Source organism: Myxine glutinosa, chromosome 11 (genome assembly GCF_964187855.1).
Source record: "Myxine glutinosa chromosome 11, kmMyxGlut1.1, whole genome shotgun sequence".
NCBI lineage: Eukaryota > Metazoa > Chordata > Myxini > Myxiniformes > Myxinidae > Myxine > Myxine glutinosa.
The window spans coordinates 135889563-135903652 of NC_136271.1; positions in this window are offsets into that span (position 1 = coordinate 135889563).

Consider the following 14090-nt stretch of genomic DNA (forward strand, 5'->3'; position numbering starts at 1 on the left):
CCCACAACATCTCGATGGGATTTAGATCCGGGCTTTGACTTGGCCATTTCTGAACACTCCATTTATTTCTTTTCAGCCATTCCTTGGTGGATTTATTGGTATGTTTAGGGTCATTGTCATGTTGCAAGGTCCACCTTCGGTTGAGCTTCAACTCTCTGACAGATGGCCTCACATTATGCTCAAGCACCCTCTGGTACAATGAAGAATTCATAGTGGATTCTATGATGGTGAGCTGCCCAGGCCCTGATGCAGCAAAGCTGCCCCAAACCATAATATTTCCACCACCATGCTTTACAGTTGGTATCAGGTTCTTGTGGTCAAATGCTGTCTATGGTTTTCGCCAAACATGTCTTCTGGTACTGTGTCCAAATAGCTCTACCTTTGACTCATCTGTCCAGAGCACATTGTTCCAGAAGTGCTGGTCTTTGCCTAGGTGTTCATTGGCAAACCTTAGTCTTGCCCTGATGTTCTTTCTGGACAGCAAAGGTTTCCTCCTGGCACACCTCCAATGTAGATGTGCAAATTTGTGCAGCTTTGTGCAGCTTCGTGCACCTCACTTTGACATCAGCAGTGGCAAGAACTACCTGTAGGTCCCGTGATGACATTCTGGGGTTCTTAGAGACTACTTTCAGCATCTTGCGGTCTGCTCTCGGGCTGAACTTGCTAGGGCGGCTTGGCCTGAACAAATTGGCAGTTGTTTGGAATCTTCTCCACTTGTAGATGATCTTCCGGACAGTCGAATGATTGATTTCAAATTGTTTGGAGATCTTGTTAAATCCCTTCCCAGACTCGCAGGCATCTATAACCTTCTTTCTGAAGGCCTCAGAGAGCTCTTTTGATCTCGGCATGGTGATGCCGCACACTTCAACAACAAAGAGCAAACCAAACTAAATGTCTGAGGTTAAAATAAGACAGGTTCCTCCAAGATCCTCTCTAACGATGTTCTAATCATTTGCACCTGAGCTGGTGCACCTGATTCTAATTTTAGGTATTTGAAGTAGTGATAAATGTCGGGTGTACTTACTTTATCCACATGCGAAATTTGCATTTATGTTTATTTAAATTATACAATGGAATACAAAATGTAAATGTTTCATGATATTTGTTATATTATATCACCTTTATCTATCAATATTGTTGAAATGAAGATCAAATAGCTGTATGTTGATATATGTTGAAAAAGTCAAAACTTTACATGGGGTGTTTTTCACGTGACTGTATATATATATATATGTATGTATATATATATATATATATATATATATATATATATATATATATATATATATATATATATATATATATATATATATATATATATACATACGTATATATATATATATATACGTATATATATATATATATATATATATATATATATATATATATATATATATATATATATATATATATATATATATATATATGTAGTATGTGTGAATGTATAAGGGAGCAAGCATATGATGGTCTTTTAACATGTTCTATGAGGACAATAGTCCAATACAAGCCCCAAAAAAAATTGTTTAATTATATAATAGGTATCCATAAATTAATAAGGAAATACCGTTTATAAATGTATTTTACCTCTGCCACGGAAGGTGGATGAAGGTTATGTTTTCACCGCTGTTTGTCTGTCTGTTCTTCGAACAGGGTATCTCAAAAAAGTTGTGGTCAGATTCGGACGAAATTTGGTGAGGCATTGGGTATGTGACATGGACGAATATATTTGATTTTGATGAAGATCCAGATCCAGATACTATCATTTTAAAAGAGATTTTCACCATTGAGAGATCGGACTAAACACGATATATAGCACTATATCTCAAAATTTGTGGACGGATTTGGACGAAACTTGCTGGACGAGTTGGTTTTGTGACAAAGACAAGCTGAATAGATTTTGGTTCGTGTTCGGATGCAGGTCCGCTCTATCAGTGGGATACAAAATGTGAACTGTTCAGCCTGGCGGAGGTATGCGCTCAACCGAGTACCATTCTAGCTCCCTCCACCACCAAAGGTGGATGGAGGTTATGTCTTAGCCCCTGTCTGTCTGTCCGTTTGTTTGTTTGTGAACAAAATATCTCAAAATGTCGTGGACGGATTCGGACGAAATTTGGCAGAGAGGTAACGTATGTGACCAGGACGAAATGATTACATTTTGGTGAAGATCCTGATTCGGATCCGGCTACTCGAAATTTTAAAGTGATTCTTCAACATTGGGAGATGGGGCCAAAAACGATACATTGCAGGATATCTCAAAAAGTTATGGACGGATTTAGACGAAGCTTTGTGGGAAGGTTGTGAGTGTGTGACAAGGAAGAATTAATTCGATTTTGGTGAAGATCCGGATCCGGATCCGGCTAGGTTAATTGTTTAAGTGATTCTTCACCATTGGGAGGGAGATTGGGCCAAAAACGATACATAGCGGGATATCTCAAAAGGTTGTGGATGGATGATTTTGATTAAATGTGATTCTGTATTGTGATTTCCTGGTCTACTCTGGGATACAAATCGTAAATTTTTCACAAGGCGGAGGTATGCTCTCTACTCTACTGAGTGGCGTTCTCGTTATTTATGCGATTATGCCTCATTTTGAACTGTTATGATGTCCTTGAGATATGCCCACTCACCTCTGATCTATCTAACATGTGTCCGAATCTCTGTCCAACTATGAGCTAACGACCCAGTGTTTCACATGTCGGGCGACTCATCAATGTGTGTGCCATCCCTCGATATTGGATCAGATGGGCATTAAATTGGGCATCTCATCTGTCCGCATTAACTAATGGACGTTGAATACCGTCTTTCGTGAAGAGTAGTCGCGATATCACCAAACCCAAGATTTACAAATCACAAATTCCTGCTCAAATTAGCTCTAGTCAAACGTAAGGCCGAGCCATTCAGTTCATGAAAGATTCGTCACAACCATTCCACCCCGGGTGACCCCAAAAGAAATTGAGCAAATTAGGGCCGTTAAAGAAGAATAAGATATACCTGATTATAATAGATGTTTCATGTGTCTTGGATTATTTCTTCTTTGTCGTTTGTAGAATTTTCGTGAATGCATGCCCTACCTAGCGTGAAATAGGAGTTAAGTAAATGAAGTTATCCAATTTTCAAGCTATTCCGCTACACACATTTGTCCTATCATTGTGCCAGGAGCAAAGTAGTTCCCAATGTCACAAATTTTTTTCAGCGGTCCTGAAGTTTCCTGATGCCCTTGGAATAAAAGTCACGTGTTTGACTGAAATGGTGAGATTTTTATCGAAAAAGGGATCGTTTTTTGATTCCCCCAAGTACTTTATTGGATTTCACAGGAGAATGAATGATGGTTTCCACACTTCCAACGCTCCCACAGAGTTCTGGGACACGATCGCACACGTTGATTGGACGATTTCCCAAAATCAACTCTTCAATTCAGGAAAATGTTTGTCAAAATCACAATAGTCGGTTGCTCGGAAGAATGTCATAATACATTACCACTCGACCACTCAACTAGTTGGGAACAATGCAAAGAGGGTGGAAAGTCTGGAAAACCACGGGTGGGACGGACGAGCTACATAAATTAAATTAAGACCTTACCAGAGGTGGGCTGAAAACCCAGGTGGGATACATCTACACAATGGATCTTATATGCAACGCCTGAGCCACTCACCCGCATTAGTACATGCAATGAGTTTATCAAAATGAGCAAAACAAAGCAGAGCATTTCGGATTTGGATCCAGATCCCAGGATCACTATGTGCTCAGATAGGAATGCCAACCCAACACTTGCATTATTATCTAAAAACAAACGAGCCACTAATTGAATGCAACTTCGTTAAAATGTAAAATAATTGACGTTGGGGAAGCCAGAATTGCCACGAAGGGGGTTCGGAGAGTGGGTGTTCGTTTTATTGGCTGTAAAACACAGTTTGGACATCCGTGACCTGCATTTTCTCCCACTTATGGGCTTGGGGTCTACCAACTGGGTTGCTTTGTGTTCCAACACTGCAGTATTTGCTTTCCGCAATTGAACGCTCAATCACGTGTGTGTGTGTGTGTGTGTGTGTGTGTGTGTGTGTGTGTGTGTGTGTGTGTGTGTGTGTGTGTGTGTGTGTGTGTGTGTGTGTGTGTGTGTGTGAGAGAGAGAGAGAGAGAGAGAGAGACACACACATACATTTTGACATTTTGCTCCTCTTTATTGCTAGGAATCGTGTACAAGGGAAATCAAACAAATACAGGCAGGTGACTCTGCAAAGTCAAAAAAGGTAAATTTCAATGTAAGAATACTATCAACAAGTTCACATAAAGATGCCTTCACACACCACCGCTGCGAAAACAGTGTACAATCACTGGATTTAAATTCAACGTGTACACGTGACGTGACCAAGGTTTTAAAAAGGTGAACAACATCAGAAACAAAAACAGAATCACAAACATTTTGTGTTTCCTTGACAGGTATATAGCAAGCTTCGCTTCAGAGGACAGATATTTGGCTAAAAGCATTCATCTTTACACTGGTGGGAGATGCTAAAACCGAAAATAACAACACAATGAGTAAAAGTTAGGCCTAGCCCCCAGATAACACGTGATAACACTGTAAAAAGGGGTGCCAACCTAGAGCAATCGATAAAAAATGTGGAAAATGGTTTCTGTGGCACCGCAGAAGGGACACGATTCTGTTATCGGAACATATACGGTGAGATAAAACATTGGAGGGTAAAATGTAATGTGCCAGTCGCCACTGCAAGTCTCCAGAGCGCTTGGCGACGGGTACTTTGTACATAGCAAGCCAGTTGATCGAAGTGGAACGAGTAGTCTGGAGCATTCTCCTCCAGTGCGTTTGTGGTTCTGCAGGTCTATCGTGAACAAGGGTTTTAACACACATACAATAAACAGAGGATTTTCTCATCAACTTAAAGGAGGTGAAACCTTGAAAAAGAAGCAAAAGCTCTGGAAAGGGGCGTTGGGATGAGAGAGGGCCAGCTTCCACCTGCAGAGCCCATTTTAGCTTGGTTTCCTTGAAAAAGCATAGAATCACAGAAAATATCCTCCCAATGACTCGAATGGACCTAACTCCAGTGGCCACAGCAACATCAGCAGCTGGCTTCCACTCGTGAGGAGGAGGGGTTCTAAAATCCTTAACCTTGGTGCATCCAACATCAATTAATCTTTTGCATAAAGGTGCGATCACTGCAGACCCCTTCAAAAATGGGGTTTAAAAAGATTGGCTCGTTTAAAAACATTTCAAGGGAGTAGTTACGGTTATCACGGCGCACGGTAACCGCCTGCAATGCCTCGAGCACACTCCTGTAGAACAGGGGGACTGATGCAATATCCACTTTCTTGGTGTCAATGAGGAACAGTTCCTGATCGTAGCCGAGTTTCCCTGCCTGCCGCAGCAGGCAGTGAGCCAATGCCTTCCACGAGACGTCAGTGTACAGTAGTCGACGAAGCGATAGGAGGAAAAAGGCCATCACTTCACTGGTAATGGCAATCAGACCCTGTCCTCCTTCAGCAACAAGTAGGTTTAACACACCAGGTTTGAGCCAGTGCTTTCCCCCCAAAAGAAGTCAATAAAAATAGATTGTAGTCTTTTCAGAATAAAATCCGGGGGCTGCAGTGCCATAAAAACATGCCAAAGCATTGATGCTGCGAGGTTGTTTATAACGACGGTTCGGCCCCGATAGGAGAGTTGAGAGTAAGCCCTTCCATTTTAGCAGCCGCCTCTCAGTTTTATTTATTAGAGACTCCCAGTTTTTCAAAATGAAGTTTTCAGTACCAAGAAAGACGCCGAGATAAATAACTCCATCCCATGCCCATTCAAGTTGCTCGGGTAGAGTCGGAGGAGTGGCGCCATTTTGCGGACCAAGGTAGAGAGCTCTGCTCTTTTTCCAATCCACTTTTGCGGAACTTGCCAAACTGAATTCTTGAATGCTTTGGACCAAGGCCAAGACGTCCTCATCCGAGTGAACGATTGCACAAAAATCGTCTGCATAAGCAATCACCTTAAACGGGTTCGCTGTCGGTTGGTGAAGGAAACCGAGAAGACGTGCACGCAACCGAACGAGCAAAGGCTCAATCGCGAGAGAGTACAGGAGGCTGGAAAGAGGGCAACCTTGACGAATGCATCTACTAGCCGGAGCCGGAATGTACCAGGTCCGGAGTTATTTGTGACTCAGAAATTGAACACACTTCACTCTCAGCAGGGAGGGGGATTATAGTGGATTCGATGTTAATATCCAGGGGCTTGTGACTACGGGAGCGGTCATGTGTGATTCCTGATGCACAATACCAATTTTCTGCTCGTGTTCACCGGCCCCACAAGCAGGAATGTCATCATTCTCCGGAGCAAGAACATCAAAACGGTTTTGAGTTTTAAAAACAGCAAATGTTGCTGTTTCTAAACACGAGTCATTGTCTTCCGCAGCCGGCGCCATCCTTTTTGCACAGCTCGTCGTCACATCTTGACTATTGTCGGTTAGATGTTTCAATTTATGTTTTCTTTTTGAAGGAACAACAGTAAAGCCTTCATTATCTGCCTGGGGTTGACTTACCCCCACCTCCGACGGTCCAGGCAGATTGTTCGAGTTTGAGGCGTCACCAGCGTGCCCAACTCTAGATGGACCACTGTTGGTCTCAATGGGCTCTACCGGCCAAGATGCGCCACTCGATGTAATCTTGGGGCAAGCATTCTTTACAGTTTACATGTCCAGATTGACCACATATAAAACAGGTCATGGTCTCCGTCGCAATATAAATCTGGTAATTGCGATTTTTGTTTTTTAACGTCATCACTGCGTTGAGCGATTGAGCGTTGTCTTTTAGAATAATGTAACAATGACGTCGGAACGACATGATGTGGCGAACCGAAGCGTCAGAGCGCAGACGAAGCGGGATCATCGAGATTCGTGACACAACCGTGCCAAAAACGCTTAAAGCAGCCTCAATCTCCTCACTTGAGAAGAAGGGCGGGATATTGGACATGATTAACTTAACCGCCGTCGTGTCCAAAGGATTAACGTGAGCAAAGACGTCCGGCGGTACGGATAGACCGGTTTCAACCGCCTGAGCCACGTGTTGCTCTTCCGACAGGAAAACCACGATACGTTGGTTCATTTTTGAAGCGGCGAGAACATTCTCAATTCCAACGAGCTCTCTTAGAGCCATCACCACATTATCAACACTGACTCCATCAGGTGGAGCAATCGTCACTCCGTTCTTGCGAGTGAGTGACTCGTACACACTATTGTGCAAACGTTCGTTTGCCATAGCTGAAAGCAAAACAAGGGAAGTTTGAGTTAAACAAAAGAAACCTGCCACACATAACCAGCAAGTGGAGGAAAATGAAAATAAGGACAAACAAGAGGTATAATGAGGAAGATAAACCACCGATGAGCGGCAGACAAGGCTATAAGAACATGGCAGATGAAACGCAGGCCTGGAAACCAAGGGTTTCAAGAAGAACCTGCGAAGCACTTACCATGTGCGCTCTCTTTCTCTCTCTCTCTTCTCAACAAGGAAGGGAAACACGGGGAAAACTTCACAAACACATACAAGACACAAATGGAGTGAAAGGGGGATAGGAAAGACACCAACACAGCACAGTACTCACAGCTCAACGCACACAGCCACCATGATTGCCACACCCACGCATGACTCACCAACGTCCAGCAGGGGAGAGAGAGAGAGGGAGAGAGACTTTGACTTTTAAGCTCTTTTTATTATAAAAGTATAAAACAAGAGTACCACCAAAAGCAATTCATCCAGGAAAATCAGTAAAATCATAGCAATCCCGGAAGGAAAAAACAATCGGTGCACTGCAAACCAAGCGACAGAAAAGGTGCAAATACCAAAAAAAACACACGAGGAGAAAATCTAGGCATAATTTCTAAACTAGGCATAATTATATATGTACAAATTTACAATCGCATCTGCAACCCTGAGGAGAGACTTAAGAAAGAAAGAGTAGGTCAAGACCAGGGGGGGGGGGGGGAAACGCCGGCAAGGAGAAGCATGGAACAGTGTATAAGAAACACCCGCACTGTATTATACAGAAATTAACAATTTGTTATCTTGGACCTCACAAATCCCTCCAACACACCAGGTCGCAACAAAATTTGCAAGGTCGTTTGCAGTTTGGACACAGCCAAATTCAAGCTTGAGCCTTGCTGACACCAACGAACTAAAAAACACCATAATACTGCATTCCTGCATGGGTCTGCCGCCCAGCTTCGCCTTCCGCGACAGGTATACGGCCAGTTTAGCAGTAGCGGTTAGGAACCCGAATACAATAGATGTGGTTCCCTTTTTGGGAGGAAAGCCAAAGATGTAAGCTTTCAAAGAAAAGGTAACCTGCAATCTATGGGAAATAAAATTTAACCAATGAAACAAAGGAGAAAGTCTTTCACAATTAATGAAAGCATGAAACAAATCTTCCCTCACCGGACAAAAGGGGCAACAGCCGGAAATGGGGGGAAAAAAACGAATGACAGCATTGGAAGGAACAATCCAGTGGGCCAAACGCCACTGAAGGTCACCTGTTCTTTTAGAAATAAGTCCAGCATACATTGTATCCCATAAAGGCTCAGAGGGGGGACCAGGAGGCAAGAGTCCTTTCCACCGGGTAACCCCAGCTAGAGGTGGGTCCCCAAGAAGAAGTTTCACACAAGACCTATAAATACTCTTGCTGCTCATAACATGGAAGGGGGGTGACCCTGCGCTCATGGGGGGCAGCTCGTTTGGGGTAAAAGCGACATCTAATTTTGGGACTGTGGGCTCAACCTCTGCGTCCTGCGTCCAATGTAGGCCTAGCTGGTGGCCCCTTCGGATCACCGCTCTTAGTATGTTCCCGATTTGCCTCCTGGACCGAACACCTGTTAGGTCTGCCAGCTCGTTCGCAGGCTTCCATCCCTGTCCAGAGTCGTGTCGGAGATGACACACTTTCAGGATGTTGGCCACTATAAAATGCTGGCAGAAGTCGCGACTCCTCGGGATATCGGGGAAAAGTGGATTGAAAAATAAAGGCTCGTGTGCATACATGTTAGTGCCATACGAGTCTGTTTGGCGACTTATCGAAACGCCCTGCCAGGCATTCAAGAGGCTCTGATAAAAGACTGGGAGCAGAGATGTATCGACGTGTTGAAGGTTGGTCAGGAAAAGTTCCTGTCCGTATCCGAGCCTCCCAGCTCGTTGAAGAATGGAGCAGGCTAAGGGCTTTCCTGGTAGGTGTTCTGCATAAAGCAAGCGTTGGATAGAGCGGAGCCGGAAGGCCAACAGGCGGCATTTCACATCGACTAGGCCATGACCACCCTCGGCCAAGGGACAACATATGGCGCTGGGTCGAAGCCAGTGGTAGCCTCCCCAAAAAAAATCCACCAGTTTCCTCTGGATAGCTTGGAGCAAAACCTCCGGTGGTTGCAGGCAGATGAACCGGTGCCACAAAAGGGTAGTGACGAGGTTGTTGACAACTAGCGCGCGACCCTTATAGGAAAGGTGGGGTAGAGCTCTTTTCCATCGGCTCAAACGCCCATCTACCTGGTCAATGATCCTGTCCCAATTGTTCTGGGCATACTGAGGAGGACCGAGGAAGACGCCCAAATACTTGATGCCATCGTTTGCCCACACTAGCTCTGCAGGAAGGGGAGGTGGTGGTAATAACGGTGGCATAGGTAAGTCATTTTTTGGAAAGGGGATCCACAGAGCCTTGCTTTTCCCCCGATTACACCTTAATGATGAGGCAAGGTTGAAGTCCGACAAACACTTTGCCATGGCGTCACTGTCGCATTTTCTTTTTATAATGACACAAAGGTCGTCGGCATAAGCTGACAGGGTCAAAGATGGGTGTCCTGGAGAAAGGACAAGTCCAGGGATATCCTTTCTGAGGGCGATTAAGAGTGGCTCCAAGGCGAGGGCAAATAATTATAGACCTGAAAGTGGACAACCTTGCCTTACCCCTCTCTGAACCTTTATGGGTGGGCAAAATTCGTTGTTAACTTTGATCAAGCTGGAGATGTTTGCATATAACAAAGCTATGTAGGCTCTAAAATTAGTGCCAAGCCCGCAAGCTTGTAACACATGACACAAAAACTCATGATCAATGCTATCAAAGGCCTTTGCAAGGTCAAGAAACACCAATCCAAAATCCTCTTTGACACATTTACCGGGTAACAAATCTCTGATTAGGAATATGTTGTCGTAGATGGATCTGCCAGGGATGCTGCAACTTTGATCAGATGACACCAGATCACCAATAACTGTCTTCAACCGGTTCGCAAGGACCTTGGAAAACAGTTTGTAATCCGTGCACAACAAAGAGATCGGACGCCAGTTTGACAGGTGTCGGAGATCGCCAGTCTTTGGTAGCAGGCAGAGTACTGCTCTTCTAAAACTGAACGGTAATTCTCTGGATAAAAGAGACGCATCCAGAACATTGAGCAGCTCTGGGCCCAAAATGTCCCAGAATGCCGAAAGAAATTCGGCCGGTAGGCCATCGATGCCAGGGGCCTTTCCCGACTCCATCTCAGCAAGTGCACCGGTTAACTCTGGAAGGGTAATTGGAGCATCCAGTTCCAGACGTTGGGCCTCAGCCACAGAAGGAAGATGAGAGGTCAAAACATTCATCATTTCATGAGAAACTGTTTTGGCCTTGAAAAGTTCAGAAAAGAAATCGATCACATTTAATCTTATATCACTCGGATTTGTTAGGATGTTCCCCCCTGGGTCCAAAACCGAAGGTATAAGTCGTGTTGGTTTATCTACAGTTTCTAGATGAAAGAAAGCCTTAGTTGGGGTATCTGAAACCTTGATATTCTGTATTCTTAGCCTGACCAGTGTGCCCGCTGCTTTTTCATGGATCAAATCCCTTAATTGGGCCTTCTTCTCGAGTAGCAACCGATAGTTCACTGCGTTGCTCTCATTGGCCAGCTTGCCCTCTAACCTTAAGATATCTGCTTCCAAGCAAGCCATCGTGATATGTTTTACATTGGTACAGTGTGAATTAAATTGTTGGCAAAATACTCGAATTTGGGCCTTTAGGTTATCCCACCAGAGACTAATTGAGGAGAAAGAAGATTTTTTAGTACTCATTTCAGCCCAGAAATCACGAAAGGAGTCTGTAAATAAACTATCTTCTAACAGTTTAACGTTAAACTTCCAGTAACTATTTCTGCATGTGGGTCGAGGAAAAGAAAGATCTAAGGTTACCATATGGTGGTCTGAAAACAATGACGGAAAACAACCTGAAGAGGCCGCGACGTTCCTAAAGGGTACATTAATGTACCAGCAGTCGAGTCTTGCTGACGACACCCGACCATTGGCACATCGACACCAGGTATACTGGGCTACGTTGGGGTGATGCAATCGCCAAACATCAAGTAGACCGGCCGTCTTAAAGAAACGGGATAGGTCCGCATGGGACTCGGGGTGGGGTTCTGCAGAGTTTCTGTCTTTCGAAGGGTCAAAGGTGCAATTAAAGTCACCACCAATGCACACACATTGGTCGAGATCAACTGATTTCAGGTGATTTATCATGGAGGTGAAAAAGGCCTTTCGGTCCCTGCTCTCACTGGGTGCGTACACATTGAAAATGGTGCAGCGGAAGTTTTGATGTGCAAGCTGAAGGGAAATAAGCCGGCCTTTTATGACTTCATGAAAATAGCAAGAATCAAAGACTAGACCTGGCTTTAGAAAAAACGCAACCCCAGCAGATGAGGCTGACAGATTGCTAAAATAGCATTGCCCTTTGAAAGTTTGGCACCAGTCATGTTCCACGTTAGGTGTGATGTGGGTCTCTTGCAGTAAAAGAACATTTGCCTTTTTACGATCAAACAAGTTTTTAACTTGGGCCTGACGGAGGTGACTTGCACCCCCACCATTCATATTTAAGGGCGCAAGGGAAATGTTTTTCATTCCGTGTTAATGAAATCGCCCTGTGCTTGGGAACACTCCGCACCTGCTCGAGTAACAAACTTTCTTAATCTGTGGAATTGAGATCTCGTCAGGTCAAAATCCTCACGCGCTTTGATTATTGACTTTGCGGTGCACATGAATGCAGCCAAGTCAGGGAAATAGTCTTTAATGACAATGTTGCGGTGACGATACGTTTCGTTAAGGAAGGTAAAAATGAGTTGAGGGGGTACCTGTGAATGACCTGTCACCGATTGTGACAGCGCGGTTGCCTCAATGTCATCCTCGGACTCAGACACGTCAGATAACATGTCGTCAGGTTCTGGGGTATTACCTGCTGCCCCCGCAATCTTGTCTGGAGGCACCTTCACAAGTTTCCCAACGTGTTCCCGAGAGCACTCGTTAACACTTTGGTGGATATTTTTTGTATCTGGGGTCGGAGCTTGGGTTTGAGATCCCAGCAAACTCAGATTTACCGGCCCCGTTTGTAAAGTGGGAACGTTTATTGAATCCTTAGTCTGCTCGGTATTTAAAGGGGAAACAAGCGGAAAAACATTTCCCAGCTCGGAAATGGTAATACTTTCACTGGAGGTTTCGCACTCGGAAACTTCCAGGTGAGAGGTACAAATTTTATTTTTCGGCTCATTTACATAATGAGACTGGCTGGTATCGTTGGTAACGGTATTCATATACTCAGTTAGTGAGGTAATGTCAGAGGGACACTCGAACACATGTGCACCGGAAATGGTGCCGCCCATGACCGCCTTCTTTGCAGCACCAGCGAAATTGCTTAGTACTGGTGCTCTTCGCTTTTTAGAATACACTATGGATTCTTCGTTCATGGGTTCAGGAAAGGGGGCAATGCTAGTTGTGTCAGTCACATCGGTGGGTGTCATCACATTGGAATCGGAGAGCACCGGTGTGTCAGACAACTCAGTCGGGGTGTCAGAAGGTATGGTCGGGGTGTCAGAAGGTACGGTCGGGATGTCAGAAGGTACGGTCAGGGTGTCAGAAGGTACGGTCGGGATGTCAGAAGGTACGGTCGGGGTGTCAGAAGGTACGGTCGAGGTGTCAGAAGGTACGGTCGGGGTGTCAGAAGGTACGGTCCGGGTGTCAGAAGGTACGGTCCGGGTGTCAGAAGGTACGGTCCGGGTGTCAGAAGGTACGGTCGGGGGGTCAGAGGGTACGGTCGGGGTGTCAGAAGGTACGGTCGGGGTGTCAGAAGGTACAGTAGGGGTTTACAGGAGATACGGTCCGGGTGACGGAAGGTACGGTAGGGGTGACAGGAGATACGGTCCGGGTGTCAGAGAGCACGGTCAGGGTGTCAGAAGGCGCGGTGGAGGGATTGGCCTTTTTACAATCTCTTTCGTTATGTCCCGATTCACCACACTTTGGACAAGAGGTCTTAGGACAAAACCTTTTAACATATCCGAATTCTCCACAATTAAAGCATGTTAAGGAGGCTGAGGACGCATACATGTGGTATTCCCGATCGTCCATCGGCACTTTAAAGGATATATTTAAACCTGTGTCGGCTCCGCGATCCGGGAGAATCATGTCCACTTGCCTCCTGAAGCTCATTACATGTTTGACACGATCGCTGCGACACCCGAGCGGAATCATTGAGATTCGGGAGACAATTTTACCGTAACGAGACAGAACGGATAGGAGTTTCTCGCCTGGCATGAACGGTGGAACGTTGGATATTGTTATCTTGGTAGCTGGCGTATCCATAGGGGATACCGTAATATAATGACCCCCTTTTATGGTTATACCGGTACTGACGACGTCATGAACGAGCTTTTCTTCTGACACGAAGACAACAAATTTCTGGTTCATTCGTGATGCCGCTCAAACATTACCGTCTCCTATGGTGGATCCCACGGCAAGGATAATGTCCTCAGTAGGAGCTCCTTCGGGCGGAAAACATGCGAATGCATGCTTACGCATTAAATTTTCGAACGCCTCGTAACGAGAGCGTGTATTCGCCATACCAGCGAATTTACCCCCCCCCCCCCATCCCCCCACTTGTCCGAACCGGACAAGAAGTTATCAAACCGAAATAATCGAACTAAAGTAAATAATAAACGTGCATTATAAGCACAAAAATGGCTTACAAAGCGCTGTCAAAGCCAGTAGGCCGCACCCAAAATGGGCCCGCCCTCAATCCTCTCTCTCTCGAAGACAAAGGTGTAGAATGGATA